This window comes from Schistocerca gregaria, chromosome 2 (assembly GCF_023897955.1).
Source record: "Schistocerca gregaria isolate iqSchGreg1 chromosome 2, iqSchGreg1.2, whole genome shotgun sequence".
NCBI lineage: Eukaryota > Metazoa > Arthropoda > Insecta > Orthoptera > Acrididae > Schistocerca > Schistocerca gregaria.
Window position 1 is genome coordinate 451,547,945 of NC_064921.1, and position 15,735 is coordinate 451,563,679.

General features: G+C 42.8%; 1 protein-coding gene across 1 annotated transcript in view; it reads left to right on the forward strand.

The window, feature by feature from the left end:
• Window positions 1-15,735, forward strand: part of LOC126325620 (neuroligin-2-like) — a 402,316-nt gene that overhangs the window by 359,331 nt on the left and 27,250 nt on the right. The window lies entirely within an intron of this gene.

Sequence of the window (15,735 nt, forward strand, 5' to 3'; positions counted from 1 at the left end):
ACTTCAAACCTTCAAGAAATTAAGAAACTAATATGTAGTTGCGTTAGACATCCAAAAGATTCTTTCGTCAATTCCCAGCACCTTCTCACAAGTCTCCTTCCGTCCTCCGCAGGGTTAACCCCTATTACATTAGGTGTGTGAGGTGGATGACACTATCAACTGATCCAGACAAATGAGAAAACTAATTATTGTCCCTACGTAGATTAAAACAGTAATCGATAAGAAACACCACGTTTCTGTAATTGTGGATTCGGTTGCGTATTTTGCTAATCCGCACATCGTCTTCATCCTAAATACTCCACGAATATATGTAATAATCTGCATATGATAAAAATGATGCCTTATCTCCGCTTTAGTACTTACATGGCAGTATGGGTCAGCTTTGTAAATTCTAACCAACGTAACACTCATTTCTATGAATCGAAGAAAATTCCAAGTTTGTGGAACATACTCAGTAACTATCAATATGTACTTAAAGCAGTTCTGCAGTAATTAATTTTTGGAATGGTTTGATGACGCCATATCTGTGTTTCATTGTTAGGCAGTGTTTTCGCTTTTAATTACCTACAACATTCAACGACTTCTATTATACGCTCAGACAAGAGCGCTGTTAGAAATTCTTCATAGGACTGTTCCTTGGAAACATAAAGTTAACTACTTAGTATAAATCTCATTCATCTGTAACATTTCCTTCCTTGTATTCTTCCGTTTCTAATATCTTTATATACCAACTTACTTGAAACAGCTGTTTCTGAATTATACAACTGTGAACTAAGATATAGATTAAACGGACAGACTTAGAAATTTGTATTAAATTTCTATAAAAAATAATTGACACCATATTCAGAATTCACTCTTCACGACCTGCTTTCTCACAACATTACATGCTTTTTTCCTCCTCCTCCTTTCTCCCGCCCTCCGACCTTACACCCCAGAACACGCACACACACACACACACACACACACACACACACACACACACACACACACACACACACACAAAAGCTCTGGCGTCCCCGCCCCCCGTCCCAATCCCCAACACGTGTACACAATGCATCTGTTATCTATTCAGTTACGTCTCAAACACATTTACCTGCGTGTGTAATTGAACACACTGTTTAGACTACTTCTGCGACTTTGACACAATACATACACAGAAAAGAAACTCATTACACTGATTTAAGGTTTTCAATATAAAACTGCTGTAAGACAAAGCAGTACGTATGTATAACAAATGTTTATTCTTGTGTCCTAAAAAGCGGTAACGCATTAAATTCTAATACTGTACTACGAACTGATCCGACAGATATCTTTTAAAATTTGTTTCTTGAAACCATTTGCATTGTTAGAATATGATGTAATTTTGATTTTTACTTCATAATAATGAAACAGTTTTGATAGAAATCAGGCTCAGCTTATCATACCGGCTGTAATTCTTCTGTCTGAAGCTTCGTAAAATTCTGTAGGACTCTAAATGACACATATTCGCAATACGTTCACTTGGACTAACTAACTTGAAGACGGTTAAATTATCAAAATGCGTCAAGAAATTCATATCAACATTCAGTTCATCTACAACCAAAAACGGTTCTGCTTTGTGGTTCTACCCTCATTTTAACATTATTTGTGGAAACAAAAAAAAGTGTGAATTTCTTTCCCAAACTGAAATGAACTCTCAAACAGGGCAGAATACAAAAAGCATCAGCGTCTCCCAATCTCCGGCAACAAGCTAACCTGTTAGATATCAAAAAGTAACGACGCGAAGGCTTGTTTTTCATTTATATACACTCCTGGAAATGGAAAACAGAACACATTGACACCGGTGTGTCAGACCCACCATACTTGCTCCGGACACTGTGAGAGGGCTGTACAAGCAATGATCACACGCACGGCACAGCGGTGTTGGCCGTCGAATGGCGCTAGCTGTGCAGAATTTGTGCACCGCCGCCGGCAGTGTCAGCCAGTTTGCCGTGGCATACGGAGCTCCATCGCAGTCTTTAACACTGGTAGCATGCCGCGACAGCGTGGACGTAAACCGTATGTGCAGTTGACGGACTTTGAGCGAGGGCGTATAGTGGGAATGCGGGAGGCCGGGTGGATGTACCGCCGAATTGCTCAACACGTGGGGCGTGAGGTCTCCACAGTACATCGATGTTGTCGCCAGTGGTCGGCGGAAGGTGCACATGCCCGTCGACCTGGGACCGGACCGCAGCGACGCACGGATGCACGCCAAGACCGTAGGATCCTACGCAGTGCCGTAGGGGACCGCACCGCCACTTCCCAGCAAATTACGGACACTGTTGCTCCTGGGGTATCGGCGAGGACCATTCGCAACCGTCTCCATGAAGCTGGGCTACGGTCCCGCACACCGTTAGGCCGTCTTCCGCTCACGCCCCAACATCGTGCAGCCCGCCTCCAGTGGTGTCGTGACAGGCGTGAATGGAGGGACGAATGGAGACTTGTCGTCTTCAGCGATGAGAGTCGCTTCTGCCTTGGTGCCAATGATGGTCGTATGCGTGTTTGGCGCCGTGCAGGTGAGTGCCACAATCAGGACTGCATACGACCGAGGCACACAGGGCCAACACCCGGCATCATGCTATGGGGAGCGATCTCCTACACTGGCCGTACACCTCTGGTGATCGTCGAGGGGACACTGTATAGTGCACGGTACATCCAAACTGTCATCGAACCCATCGTTCTACTATTCCTAGATCGGCAAGGGAACTTGCTGTTCCAACAGGACAATGCACGTCCGCATGTATCCCGTGCCACCCAACGTGCTCTAGAAGGTGTAAGTCAACTACCCTGGCCAGCAAGATCTCCGGATCTGTCCCCCATTGAGCATGTTTGGGACTGGATGAAGCGTCGTCTCACGCGGTCTGCACGTCCAGCACGAACGCTGGTCCAACTGAGGCGCCAGGTGGAAATGGCATGGCAAGCCGTTCCACAGGACTACATCCAGCATCTCTACGATCGTCTCCATGGCAAAATAGCAGCCTGCATTGCTGCGAAAGGTGGATATACACTGTACTAGTGCCGACATTGTGCATGCTCTGTTGCCTGTGTCTATGTGCCTGTGGTTCTGTCAGTGTGATCATGTGATGTATCTGACCCCAGGAATGTGTCAATAAAGTTTCCCCTTCCTGGGACAATGAATTCACGGTGTTCTTATTTCAATTTCCCGGAGTGTATTTGATGTGTTTGTTAATCTGGCAACGTTTTATCCCAGCTCTTGGAGTTGTGATAAATTCGGAGTTGAGATAAACGCTTGGGTACAATATGTTTGAGACGTCTCCAATTCTGATCATATTTCACAATCTTGTGCACAACTACTGTACTTTGAGAACATACTTGAAGTGCCGACATCTTTATACACTCATCATCGGATATCAACGGATCGCTGTATACTGTTCCTCATGTGTGTCCTCTGTCTTTACGCTCTTTTCGGTTTCATCAGAACCAAATCATTTTTATCTTACCTACATTATTTTCGAAGCATTAACGTAACTTGGAAATGATCTGCTGCACAGTATGAGATGCCGGAACTACATCTACAGCTACGAAAGACAGAGGCTACGGACGAGAATTATGTCAGCATATGCTAATACGTGCTCCTTACGGCATCGGAATTACGTATCCTGATGACCCTCAAGTGAGTCCCACGCTGAGAGAATCTATAAGGGACAATCAAACTAAAATCGAGCACCTGCCGCAACTTAATGTCGCTTAAGACATTTATCTCACTGGGAGCGATATGAATCGTTGAACGGTATCAGCCACTGACGAGGTCCACACCCGTACCCACCCTTGCACGTCGTCGAAAACATCGTTTACACTTGTCTGACTTCAGGTGATCAACGATGTGAAAATCACATGGCTGTACGGAAATTGTTGCAGTGTTTCCCAACCAAATAGCTGGAGATTAGCCTTTGTTTGACTGGCTGTGCGAGGGCGATTTTATCGTGCAGCATGATGATTGCCTCATACAGCGTTCCTGTGCGGTTTGACTTTAGGGCGTCTTACAGCTCCTGTAAAGTGTTTTCACAGCGCAGTGGTTCCGCGATCGAGGAACTCGAAGTGTAGAGGGAACCTGCAGTCGAGGAAGGAGGTCATCATGACTATCAATACGTGTGTAAAAAGCTTTGGATTTCTTTTGCTGGGAGATGTGGGCTGTCTCCAGAGTTGGCTGTTTCATGCACCTGTCGGAAAGCTTCTGGACGGAAGAATTATATTTCACGGTAACGTCCGCTCCCAAGCTACCAGTCTGACAAGAGCTATGATTCAGCGATTTGGTTGGGAGGCACTTCAGCATCTTCAGGATCTTTCACTCTGTGCGTTTCACACCATTGGTGACCTGGAGAAAGACATATGTGGGCGTCGGTTTCAGTAGGGCAAGTGTGTGTAGCAATAAGTGTGGTTGTGGAACTGTCAGCCGCCGACCGCTCTCTGCAGCACATGCATAAAGGTATGTATGTCTTGTATTGCCACAGTTATTACTGTTTTTATTTTTAAAATTGGTGCTAGTGGTAGTAACTCTACAATTACTATCCTACCAAATCAGGAACAGGAGCCAGATGGTGTCAATTTTTAGACGAGGACAATCAGAAGTGCCATCTCGTGTTGTGAAATTTACATGCAGTTGGTTGGTCGCTGGTCAGCGGAAAAGATGAGGCAAGGCGGCGACATCGTCCGGCTAAAGTTTGAAGTCTAATAGAAATTATTTGGATAACTTTAAGATGAACTGTAGAAACGCGGATGTTTTTAGTTACCATTATTGATATTGGGTCTTACATAGCACTGCATTACAAATCGACTTAGGTATAAATTAATCTAGTTTCAAACATTCTTTTCACTACATTGACATTTTTGTTATAGTTCCTTGTGGAAACTGCGGTAAATAAGGTATTGTGCATGTAAAAACTTGGTAGAAAGTAAGACACGATTAGTAGGAGCTAACTTATCAGGTGAGCTTGGTTGGTTGGTTAATCTTGTGGACCAAACAGCGAGGGGATCAGTCACATCGAATTAGGGAAGGATTGAGAAGAAAATCGGCCCTGCCTTTTTGAAGCAACCATCCCTTCATTTGCTTCAGACGAATTAGGAACTCACGGAAAACCTAAATCAGTGTGGCAGGACGCGGGTTTGAACCGTAGTCCTCCCAAAAGCGAGTCCATTGTGCTGAGCACTGCGCCACCTCGCTCGGTCAGGTGAAGTAAACAAACCAAAAGAATAAATTCTTCCTTAACTATTTTTTAAAGTCAGTTTCGAGTTTTCTGAGTAAACAAAACAAGGACAAAGTAATCTTACAATTCTTGGCGGATACTTTAAATACTTCGCAGTGTTACCAATTGGTCCTCTTTTATTGCTAAATGACTGTGTTTATGTAAATCTTAAGAATGACGATATGAAAATCAGCCTAACGCAACCACAGTCCCATCTCACAAGGGTTCGTACGACAGCGTAAAGCGTTAGGAAGTGGAAGCGACCTTTAGGGGAAGCAGCACGCAGCCCCGATCCGGCCATCGGCACGCAGCTGGGTCGTTAGGGCGATGCGATGCGATGGGGGCGGGTAGGGGCGCTGCTGGAACAGACTGTCGGCACGTGGGGGCGCCGGCTGCCTCCGAATCAGGCGATCTGGGGCACGTAGGCTCTCTGCTCCGGCGGGGCTGGTTTTACTCGCTCGCGGCGAATAGCTTACCGACGTTCAGAGGCCGTGGAGCAGTCCTTGAAATGGACTCTTTACAGCCAAGTCTCGGATTTATATTCACAGTTAAATTTAGTTGAGCTCTTCACAGGTTTTGAGGAACTGGGATACCTTTTGAATCCAAGTCAAACGATTTCTTTTACTGTGGTTCACGGGTAGTGAATGACAATAAATGTAAAGGCAGCTCTAGTACATATGATATAGTCGTCTTTGACATGTCCTTACCTTAAAATCTTAAATTACAGGAATGAAGGAAACTATTCTGAGGGTTACTCTATGGAATGTAATAGGATGGCTTTGCCAAAAGTTAAAAGAATACAATGAAATGGACATTTTGCCATTACTGCTGTTGCAAAGTCTTGCAACCCCTTTGTAATGAACAAGTCCAAAATAAGATGAATATGAAGTAACTCATATGCTTAGTAAAGTTACGTTTTTAATAGTGTTTTAAGGTTTTGTCTGTTTTTTACTCGTATATTTCCACAGTACTGTAAAACTTATCAAACGATGTACAAAATTGCTTCATTGAACATCACCAATAGCAGCAGCGGCACAAGTCTTATGTAAGGGCACTTTCATCAAATCATCTTAGATAAACCTACAATCATGCGGAATATAATCAAGTAAACATCGATTTTCTTTTGTTTTGTTCCTCTTCATAGCTACTGGTTCAGTATAAGCATTTTCAGAATTAAAAACAAAAGATATTTTTAAAACTAAAAGATCGAACTTATCCATCTGTAATCCTCCCACGTGGTCAGAAGTCTCAAAGCTAAATGTAAGTTACTATGTTCAGAATGCATAAAGGAACACAGTTGAAAGCTAATTTTCTTCCTTTTTGGAGCATATATACCTTCTGACTCGTTCGGCAAGCCTCATTTCCGATAGAATGTTTGCCACCACTTCTAGAGGTCTTAGATATCTTTAGTTTCTATTAAGCCAATGATGAACCTACGGTTTTGGAAGCACAGGCAATCATTTCACCATATTCTTTAACCGCATAAACTCTGTCAGTTACCCGTTTCACTGTACAAAATTTCATGTCACATTCATCACATCAAAGTTCAACTATAGGAAAAAGTAGTTAAAGTTTATCAAAGCTTTTGGTGTCCTCTACAGACCTGACATTCGAATCCTACAGCCATTCTTATTTTGCCCAGAACAACCGTTGGAAAACAAATATAGTGTTTTGACATTTTCTGGTAGATGTACTTTTAGATGATGAAAGAGGAAGCACACCTCATTTGTACCTTTCTTCTCAACACTTTCATCGTATACGTGCATTACAAAATAATTATTATTCATGTTATGAATACAAATACACTTACTCATAGCTGTTGAAGATTAAATACATCCTTTATAGGCAGATTGGGCAGGGGCAAGTTTTATATGAAGGCAAAACAAATACCAAGAACTAAATCAGTATGTTTGCGTTAGTCCTCAGCAATTTTCATGCTCGGGGAGGGGTTAACAGCTCGATGGTAATATACAATAAGCTGCGCAGAGATACCCTTTTAGTAGTATCGTTGAACATAAAACTTTTTAATTTTAGAGTGAGTTCTTTGCATTTCATGTATGTGACAACTAGTGGTAGACCCAATTTCAGATTGAAACGTTTTCTCAAATATATTGCATAGCACTTGTATGTAATGCCTTTATTGAAGGTTTTGTTTCAGACAAGTCGCCCATAGCCTTGGTGTTCAGCCTGGGGTGCCAGTATCTAAATTCACATGAAGAGTACAATGAATCTCGTGCAGAAAACTACTGTGATAGTGAAGGAGTTTAACATACTACTATTCTTATTACCATTGTTCCGCATCTCTTGTGGAGCCTTCTTCTCAAGCTCTAATGACTGAAGTCTTCTTACTCTTGCATTGCTATACCAAAGAGACAAACGAAAGTAGTACTGCATACTTAACGTCGCTCAGTGTTTACTGGGACAAGAAAATCGTAGATAAGCGTCTGTGATCGTTTCCAAGTAGAGTCACCTCCCATGGCCGTCCTGTAGTACATATTGATTTTGCAGCAAGAACACCGGTAAGAATGCATTCTGTTTAATTTTTGTGTCCAAATCTAGGAAGCGCCGCAGTGTAATAGTAGTCACTCTCTGTGAGCTTTTCAAAACACTTTTCACGGAAAGTAGAAGGAAGCGAAACGAATAAAACTCTACACTGTTGTCTTATTTTCAGACTCAATAGCACAATACTGATCTTCATGTTTTCCTTTGTGAGTCGTATACTCATGACGTTTCATTCTTGCTGTTTTTATAACACACTTTTCGTAATTTCTAACATTACTCTCTTCTTTCTTTCTTTTCTTGATACTTCGAGAAAGATCCAGCTCAATACTTGACTTACTTTTAAACCGCAGAACACATACACAGAATAACAGGTGAAGTAAAAAAAAAGTGAAACATAACTCATAGTGCATTATGCATTTGACAAATAACCGCCATTGCATTAGATTTATTCCAAGAGTGAAGTCCTTTCAAAATTGATGTCGCTGTAACGAAGCTGGAATAACACATTTACAAAGTATGGAATGAAGCTGTTTTCAGGCAGAACCAGCATTTTGAATGCCTTCTTAACAACTGGGACTGCGCCACACTAGAACTGAAATCAGGATTCATCTGACTAGGCCACGGTTTTAAAATCGTCTACGGTCCTACCGATACGATCACGAGGTCAGGAAAGGTGCTGCAGGCGACAACGTATTGTTAGCAGATGTACTCGCGTCGATCTTCTGCTGATTTAGCGAATTAACGCCAAATGTGCCCCCACTGTCCTATCGAATACGCTGATTTCTGCGGTTGTTTCACGCTTGTCTCTTAGCACTGACTTCTACGCACACGTCGCTGCTCTCGGACGATAAGTGAAAAACGTAGCCCACTCCGTTGTCCATGTTGAGAGGTAATGCCTGAAATGCGGTGTTCTCGGAACACTGTTGACACTGTGGATCTCGGGATATTGAATTCCCTACCGTTTCCCCAAATGGGATGTTCGACGCGTGTAACACCAACTACCTTGTCGCGTTTAAAGTTTGTTAATGGCCGTTGTGCGGCCATAATCACGTGGGAAACCTTTCAAACTTCGTTACGTCCCATACATGTTCAGTTGAGAAGAGACGTGGCGATCTTGGTGGCCATTGCAGTTACTGTGCAGGACGAAGAGCAGTTGCGCCACAGGAGCCGTATGTGGACATGCACTGCCCTGTTGAAAAGCGCTTCAACTTCCTGTCGAGGAAATGGCAGTAGCGAGGCCGCGATATCACCGCCATCTCGATATGTGCATATTGTTATCCTATGACTTCCTTCTCCTCAGTGTAAGCTTTAGATCTTAACCACAGTCTGTATTGTGTTCAAGACAAAACTTGTAATTGGATTTTAGTCTGAAAGTCGTAATTAATGCACTGGACTCTGATTTTACACCAAATAATACTGATAAACTTCTTAATGTTGGTTTGTACATAAAGTCCGACAAATGGCTAATCGAAGAATTCTCTGAATGTGAAGTAGATGGCCCTCTACCGTGTTGTACCGACTTCCGCCTTATAACAAGGACTCTTCCGAATTTAGATGAATATTGATTGATTACTAACCCTAGTCTTCATCTTAATGAGGGAAATGTACAGCAGGTTTTTAACTAGTTTATTCCAAAACGACTCATCAGGATTTACGTTTTATTAATCGAGTAATTTTTCTTTTTAAACATCTGTCTTTAGACTGGTTTGATGCAGGCGTGACGAGTTCTTCTCCCATGTCAACCTCTTCATCTTGGAATAACACTTGCAACTTATGTCCTCAATTGTTTGCTGAATGTATTCCAATCCCTGTCTTCCTATGCAGTTTATACCAAATACAGTGCCCTCTAATAAAATGGAAGATATTCTTCGATGTCTCAACGCATGTCGTGCCTTTCCTGTGCTTTCTTCTTGTCAATGCTTTCCATATATCGCTTTCCTCGCCGATTCTGCCCAAAATCTCCTCATTCCTTAACCCTAAAAGTCCACCTGTTCTTCCAAGGCCCTAATTGGCAGTGCTAGTACGCTTTTTATGTTCTTTTTGCTTCCTCTGTCATAGGTTATTTTGCTGCGTAGACAGCAGAATTCCTTAACTTCATCTACTCCGTAGTGTTTTTCGCTGTTCCAATTTCAGCTACTTGTCATAACTTTCGTCTTTCTTAGATTTACCCAAAATCCACATCCTACACTCATTAAACTGTTCATTCCATTCAGCAGATTCTGTAATTCTTCTTCACTTTCACTAATGATGGCAATGTTATCAGCAAATATTATCGTTGATATCCCCTCACTTTGAATTTTAATTCTAGTCTTGAAACTTTCTCTTATTTTCGTCATTGCATCTTGGATGTACAGACTGAACAGTAGGGGTGAAAGACTGCATACCTTTCTTGCATCCTTTTTAACCCGAGCGTTTCGTTCTCGGTGTTCCACTCTTTGGCAACTGTGTATTTTGTCTTTTCCTTTAGCTTATCTCTATTTTTCCCTGAATTTCGACCATCTTGCCAAATTTTACATTGTCGAACGCTTCTTCCAGGTCGACAAATCTCTTTCTTTAGTGTTGCGTCCATTGTCAGTTGCAATTTGTGCGCGATGATTCTCGCACTTGCCAGCTCTTGTAATCGTCGGAAATATGTAGATGATGTTCTCCGTGAAGAGACATTTTGTCACCAAAACTCGAACTTAAGTCTTCTAAAGCTCTTTTAAATGCTGATTCTGCTGTCGGATCCCCTATCTCTTCTGTGTGGCCTTCAGTGTACTATTTCCATCTATCTGTTGTGTTGGAACAGTCCTTCAGACAACCACTTCTCTTTAGATTTCTTTGTATTTTAATTTTTTCCCGATTTAGTCACTTTTTTAATGTTGACATTTCGCTTTAGTTTCCCTAGACTGCCTATTTATTTCTCTGCTAACTGACATGTATAGCTATGTTCCTGAATTTATCTGAACATTATTGTACATCCTTCTTTCGTTGATAAGACAAACTATTTCTTCTGTTGCCCATGGTTTCTCCGTAGTTATCTTCCTTGTACCTACTTTTTTAACGGTTTCTATGTACTTTTACAGATGTTCAACCGAGCTACTCATTACCACAATATCTACAGGCTCAGAGAACTTCAAGCATATGTCATTATACATTAATAGTTCTGTATCCCACTTCTTTACACATTGATTCTTCCTGTCTAGTCTCTTAAACTGCAACATACTCTTCATCACTGCTGCATTGTGATCTGAATGTATATCTGCTCCTGTGTATGCCCCCCCCCCCAAATTCAATGACAGATTTCGGAATCACTGGACACATGTTATGAAAGATTGCAGGAACTGGGAAAGTGTGCTGGCATTCACGTTGTGGTGAAGTTTAACTAACTAAGTGACTGAAAAAGTGAAATTTCCTTAACAGATGGTGCCTGCTTTCGAAGCTGCATTTAAGTGAACCTCACATAAGAAGGCTAATACTGTGACTCCATATGTGCAAACAATAGTGAACAAAGATATGCATATCAAATAAACACAAGCTGTAAATGAAGATACTCACACACAAAGATTCGAAATTAAAGTTCACACTTTTCCATTAATAAATGAATTATCAAAGTCCACTCGTGACTCGCAGTGGAAAGTATCACAAGAAACAACCAGATACATAAAGTGAATCGTGACCAATTAAAGACCAAATACAGGTCCATCTGAATTTAAATAAACTGATACTACAGTCATCAGTGGTGAGATTTCTCCACTGACTCTAACGATAGAGTTTCATCGTTATAGAGAACCGTAGCTCATATTCGAAAAATCTCTCAACCAAGACGCACTACTTACTTGATCAGAGAGCTGACACAGCTTGATGTGTTTCACCTCGACCGCGCTCCAGTGAGCTCCCCCAAACCGAAACACCTCGCCTCTGCGTACAGAGAGCGGGTAAGCTGGGTAGGGATGCACTGACCAGTCTTCAATATGCTTTGGCCTGCAAGAACAGGCCATTTCCTTAATCCGAAGAAATGAATGGAAGGCATGTTCCTTTCGGCTTAATATTTTCCACTCAGTTCAACGGCTGAAATTATGGAAACTGAGTTCAAATGTTTCGATTCTAAAAGATCAACCGCGTGGCCGCATGCGTGGAGACACGAAGCGCGTGTGACGACACACTGTCGCCTCCGAGTCTGGCTTCCAGGACGTCTACTGCAAAGCTAAACCAAGAACATCCATTCCAGTCTGCCTAGTTGCATGCTTCTGTAATTACACCCACATTCATTCAAAACGAGCTATCACCCATGTTTGGGACATGTGTTTAGAGCTGCATGTCGTGCTGAGTATTATTTATCCTTGAGATAGGAATAAATACACACACACACACACACACACACACACACACAGAGTTCTTGTTGTCAGCGGATCTTCCTCCCTAGCATGAAAATTATCAGCATGAAAAATATGAACAAATGCTCGCAGGGAAAGCTTACTCTGCACAGCTTGATGAAGCGAAACTACAGAAGTATATGAGAAGCGGAGTGATTGGCGACTTTCTAAGTCATAATCATATCTCGCACCTCACACAAACATAGGAGGAAGAAATGTTGTTTGCACGTTTTCAAGAACTTAGGAAAGCGATAAATGTGACACCAAAAAACCTGTTTTTAAATAATCTTTCAAATATACGCAACAAATGACTTCTACACCAGTAAACTGAATCATAATTTTACGAACGATGGTATCAAGGGAACATGTAGTAATGAAGGTTACCTGCACTAAAATTTTTTTACGTTAATGAAAGAGAAGTAAGTATTATATTACTTACTATAAATGCGGCCTTAAGCTACACTATCAAATTTCTCCACGCTAATATGCTCCTGGCTCTACGAGAAAGCGCTGAAAAGTAATTCCTCCGAAATTATTATATGAAAAAATTTAATGCTTCTTAAGTGAGATAATCGTAAGAAAACTCTTTTTAACTTTCCGTATCTCTTTTCTTCATGACTACACATTTATTCCTCAAGATAGTCATCCTGGCGGCGAGAACGTTTCTCTCAGTGACAGACCTGTTTATTGATACGGTAATTGTAGAATGTTTAACTTTGTTGACAGAGCAACAAACTCACATCTATTTGTACCGCTTCATCACTGTGAAAGTGAAATCTTCGAAGGTGTTCTTTAATTTTCGTATACAGATAAAAACCGAATGGGGCCAAGTCAGGACTGTATGAACGAACTATTCGAAACTGATACTCGTTCACAGCATACAGTTTCTCAAGCACCGACGTAGTTACGTTACTCACCGCCATGTTACACGCTGCAATTTGGAGCTCTCTACCAGCAGAGGACTGCAGGTATAAATAAAGATGTAGACTGCACATAACGTCTGTTTTATTTTTAAAAAATCCTAGTTTTTACATAAAAATGTCGGAGGCATTACTTTTCAGTATGCCCTCGTATATATATATCATACCTTTTGAGAACCTGATCGTTACGAACGTGTAGTTAGACGGTGTTGTGAGTTTAGAGTGATATGACTCAGTCACTTCAACGTGAGCTCACTAGAGAAACCGAGAGAAAACAGTCTGTGTCCTCTTCTAACCTCAAATATTTCGTGCCACATGCTTTGTACTCCTGTTTTTCATTTCACTGTCCCTCCTTAAAAACTTCGTCACTTTTAAGTACGAACACGCATGTTTTCCCTGAAACGGCTGAATCCCCGGCAGCAATTATTTTTGCGTCCCTCTCTGTGTGTCTCGCAGCGGCTGCTTTCATAATTAAAACTCCGTCCGCCAGCGGCAGATGGCTCTCACACTCTATCGTCCCACGTCACTTGGAGACGTCATATCTCCACATTACACGAAACAACAAACACGCTTACCTCACTTGCACCTCCTTTAAATCTGTTTGAAAGAAACCATTTTCCTTTGTCAGAGTACACTGTCTATCGGAGTGTTGAGAATGCATCGATTACAAACCAAGATCAGATAGTACCGAGTATCTTCGCAAATATGTGATGGCCTCAAAGAATATCTGTCTAACAAGCCCAGAACTTTACACCGGATGATGAACGCTCCAGACGAAATTACCACCTGATCACCCACAAGGAACCGCAATTCAGGTGTTTCCAATATGCATTTCTGATTTATCAGATGAAATCAGCTGGATTATACGGCTATTTGCTAACTATGTTGTTGTGTACATGAAAGTATCGTTGATAGTGAATCGTACGGAAATGGAGATAAAGTTGTAAAATTTCCTACCTGGTATAATGCTTATCAGCTCTCTTTAAATGACATATAAGATAATCTTAAAACAGAAGAACCCAATACTAATTAAAAACAAGGTTAGCCTCTGACCGCAACAAATAATACAGTAAGCGACATGAACCGAGACGAACACATAACATCAGTACTGTGGAAACGCGCTTGGTAGACTCAAATTTGTAGGAAGGCTTCTGAGAAAATTTTATGAACCTGTAGGGAAACAAAATACCACTGAAGATGGCAGAGCGACCAATTCTATTGTTCCAGAGTTCGGGCAACTTATCGTGCAGACAAGGCAAGACCTCTCATGAACATTGCACTGGTAGGATCGTAACAGGTCGGTATAGTCCTTACGAAAATGTAACAGAAGAACTAGGGGAAAGAAAGCGAAAACCCTTAGAAGAACGACGATGTAGTTCTAGCGAAACACGGATGTTTACATTTCGCGAACCTGCATTCAGAGAAGACTGCGCCATCCTCATATACCTCCGAAAGGGAGACAAATGAGATTATGACCCTTACAGGACAATATAGACAGTCATCTGTCACTCAGTCGTAACGCGAACAAAATAGCAAGGGGAAATGGATGGTATTATACACTCCTGAAAATTGAAATAAGAACACCGTGAATTCATTGTCCCAGGAAGGGGAAACTTTATTGAAACATTCCTGGGGTCAGATACATCACATGATCACACTGACAGAACCACAGGCACATAGACACAGGCAACAGGGCATGCACAATGTCGGCACTAGTACAGTGTATATCCACCTTTCGCAGCAATGCAGGCTGCTATTCTCCCATGGAGACGATCGTAGAGATGCTGGATGTAGTCCTGTGGAACGGCTTGCCATGCCATTTCCACGTGGTGCCTCAGTTGGACTAGAGTTCGTGCTGGACGTGCAGACCGCGTGAGACGACGCTTCATCCAGTCCCAAACATACTCAATGGGGGACAGATCTGGAGATCTTGCTGGCCAGGGTAGTTGACTTACACCTTCTAGAGCACGTTGGGTGGCACGGGATACATGCGGACGTGCATTGTCCTGTTGGAACAGCTAGTTCTCTTGCCGGTCTACGAATGGTAGAACGATGGGTTCGATGACGGTTTGGATGTATCGTACACTATTCAGTGTCCCCTCGACGATCACCAGAGGTGTACGGCCAGTGTAGGAGATCCTCCCCACACCATGATGCCGGGTGTTGGCCCTGTGTGCCTCGGTCGTATGCAGTCCTGATTGTGGCGCTCAACTGCACGGCGCCAAACACGCTTACGACCATCATTGGCACCAAGGCAGAAGCGATTCTCACCGCTGAAGACGACACATCTCCATTCGTCCCTCCATTCACGCCTGTCGCGACACCCACTGGAGGCGGCCTGCACGATGTTTGGGCGTGTAGCCCAGCTTCATGGAGACGGTTGCGAATGGTCCTCGCCGATACCCCATTAGCAACAGTGTCCCTAATTTTCTGGGAAGTGGCGGTGCGGTCCCCTACGGCACTGCGTAGGATCCTACGGTCTTGGCGTGCATCCGTGCGTCGCTGCGGTCCGGTCCCAGGTCGACGGGCACGTGCACCTTCCGCCGACCACTGGCGACAACACGTGTTGAGCAATTCGGCGGTACGTCCACCCGACCTCCCGCATCCCCACTATACGCCCTCGCTCAAAGTCCGTCAACTGCACATACGGTTCACGTCCACGCTGTCGCGGCATGCTACCAGTGTTAAGGACTGCGATAGAGCTCCGTATGCCACGGCAAACTGGCTGACACTGAC